The sequence below is a fragment of the Protopterus annectens genome, chromosome 1.part0 (assembly GCF_019279795.1).
Source record: "Protopterus annectens isolate FY-2018-M chromosome 1.part0, PAN1.0, whole genome shotgun sequence".
NCBI classification, from domain to species: Eukaryota; Metazoa; Chordata; order Ceratodontiformes; family Protopteridae; genus Protopterus; species Protopterus annectens.
The window spans coordinates 1,804,433,192-1,804,435,939 of NC_056725.1; positions in this window are offsets into that span (position 1 = coordinate 1,804,433,192).

Sequence of the window (2,748 nt, forward strand, 5' to 3'; positions counted from 1 at the left end):
ACACAAATAACTTCTTAAAGTTTAAAAGCAGCTTATCTGAAGTTCTTCAGGGAAAGTAAACACATGTATGTACTTACCATAGTAACAGATTCATGTTGTCTGATTTTCATCTGTTTCAACCATGGGTTGTCAAATCTGACCTCAGCACTGACTTTGAAGCTTCTTGGTTCCAGGGCTCTGACTCCTCCCCTACCAATAACTCCCTTCACTTCACCATAGTACCTCAGATCGTGTTTGCTCCAGTAAAATAATTTATAGAAATTGTATTTAAGACTCAACCTAACATATAAGCAAAAAGGTATGAATGGTGGACAGTTGGGTAGGACTGCTCACAGACAGTGTGCTAGAGAACTGCCCAGTCACCAGAAGGCCATTTCTATCAATTTGGAAGGGGGCAAGAGGAAGGCTGAACTAGTCGAAAGTCAGACAACATGGATCTATTGTTATGGTAAGTAAGTCACTTTCATATCCAGTGTTGCTGATTTTCATCCTGTTCAACCATGGGACAGATGGAAACAGAGGAATCTCCTCACTTATCTCTATCTTTACATGACAGCAAGTATCCTTGAGATCTGTGGAGCACATCCAGTTATCCTTCATCAGAACAGGCAAAATGGACTGAATTGTGACTATCTAGCATTTTGTCTGCTTTACATAGTGATATAAGTGACTTGGGTCCGAGATGGGTCTGAGGTCCCCAGTTTCCTTAGGTACTAAAAAGAACTTTGTGTAGACTTCAGATTCTACCTGGTCTTTGAGGACCATTTGGATTACTCTGTTTTCTAGCAGCATGGAAACTTCTGCCACTGCAAGTTCCTATTGGCTGGGTAGAACACCAGGAACTTTTTTCATCTTTATAAGAGGAAGGAAATATAGTACAGAACAGCCTTTAGAAATTATACATTGTTATGTTTTGTCAGGCTTGTGGGTGCAGAGACAGGTGCCTCCCAACTACCTGCAGAGTGCAACAGTCAGGCAGCCCTTCAGGGGCACAGAAAGAGCTTCACTGTAAGGAACCACAAAATCCCTGGTTATGTTGTCCACCTGTGCTATTAGAATGATGCCCATCATAATTGCCCCCTCCTCTACTATAAGGTCTATCACAAGGGTTGTCCAGATAAGAGATCTGTGAATTTTGGAGCCACATTTTCTTACCAGCTCTCTGGATTCCTAGATTAGGTTCTCTGAGAGGTTGAAAAATGGATTCACACTGCAGTGTGTGCTTACCATGTAGCTGACTCATGGTTAGTGTGTACTTTTGCCCAAAATAAAGTGAAGCCATCAAAGGGGGCATTGACAAAGGAAGTCAAAGCTTTCTGGAAAATTGCAAAGACACATTCAGGCATGATGCCGCATGGTGATGCCGGTGCCTGCTGCTCTGTGCCATCAGCTGTATTCATTTCTTGTGAAGGTAAGAAAAAGAGACAAACTGTGCCAAAACAGACTATTTCCAAATGGTTGTCTAAGGTTTTTACCATTTGTTATACTCACCATAGTAAATCTATTCCAGGGAGGGTCAAGGCCCAGTCTACCATGGCCTTGGCTTAATCTATGGCTTTTTGGAAAGGGTTGTATTCTAGAAGCTGCTACTTGGTCCTCGGTACATACTTTTACAAAGCACTATAAGATTGATTACTTCTCTAGGTCTAGATCAGGCTTCTAGGTCCATTCTGCAAGAGCTCCTGGACTCTTCTCCTTCCATCTCCAAAAGGTGTTTAGCTAAGGTATTCTACACACATTTATTTATTTCCAGTTTGATTACTGGGAAGTCCACTGGACGCAGAGAACCCATTTTCAGTGGAGGCCCAGGGAAAAGAACTCCATGAAACAGATTACAGTAAAGATAGCAGTCCAATAAAAATAAAAGTACAAGTACAAATAACATATCAAATAATACAAAGTGCGAGCAATATTGCCCAGAGTGGAAAAATATCATGCAGATACACACAGTTAAAGTCAAAAGCTATTTACAATATTTACAGAGTGGGATATATTGTATGGGAATTAGCTATAGAAGTTTACAGCCAGTTATAAGGTGCTTAGGAACTCAGGAGGATACTCTCCCAGGGGCTTTTGTTAAAGAGTTCTAGGTAGGGAGAATGCAGTTACATTTCCATTTGGAGGAGGAGTAGGTATAAAGCTGAGTTTTGAAGTTGCTTGTGTTTGACATTGCCCTTAGTGTGGAAGGGAGATAGTTCCATTTCTTACCTAAGGAGAAGGAGATGAGAAGTTGCCCAGCAGGATGTTTAGGTTTGTGGACAATAATTAAGTTTTGGTGTTCAGATCTGAGAGTTCTATTTGGGGTGTATGGGGGAAGGATGTTAGACTGGGACATTTGGTTGGATTAAATATTAATCTGTGTGTCATAGTGAGCTTGAGGAAGTCCAGGTAATTTGTGAATTCCAACCATTTGTGGGACTGGAGGGTAACATAGCGAGTGGAATGTTTGGCTTTGGTGGCAAATTTAGAAATTTTGTTATAACAGCTTTCAAGTTTGGAAGTGATGGAAGAGGATAGGTTAATTAGTAGCGGGGCCCTGTACAGAAGGGAGGGGAGGAGGTAAGAGGAGGCCAGAGTATGCATGGTAAAAGTAGAGATGAAGTGGTTGTTCCTGTATAGCATACCTAGTTTTTGGTGGGTTTTCTTTATATTTTTCTGAATATGGATGTCAAACTTGAGGTGTTCAAATCTATAGTTACACCGAGTAGTTTGGCAAGGGGAACAATTTCGATCAGAGAGTTGCTTTGG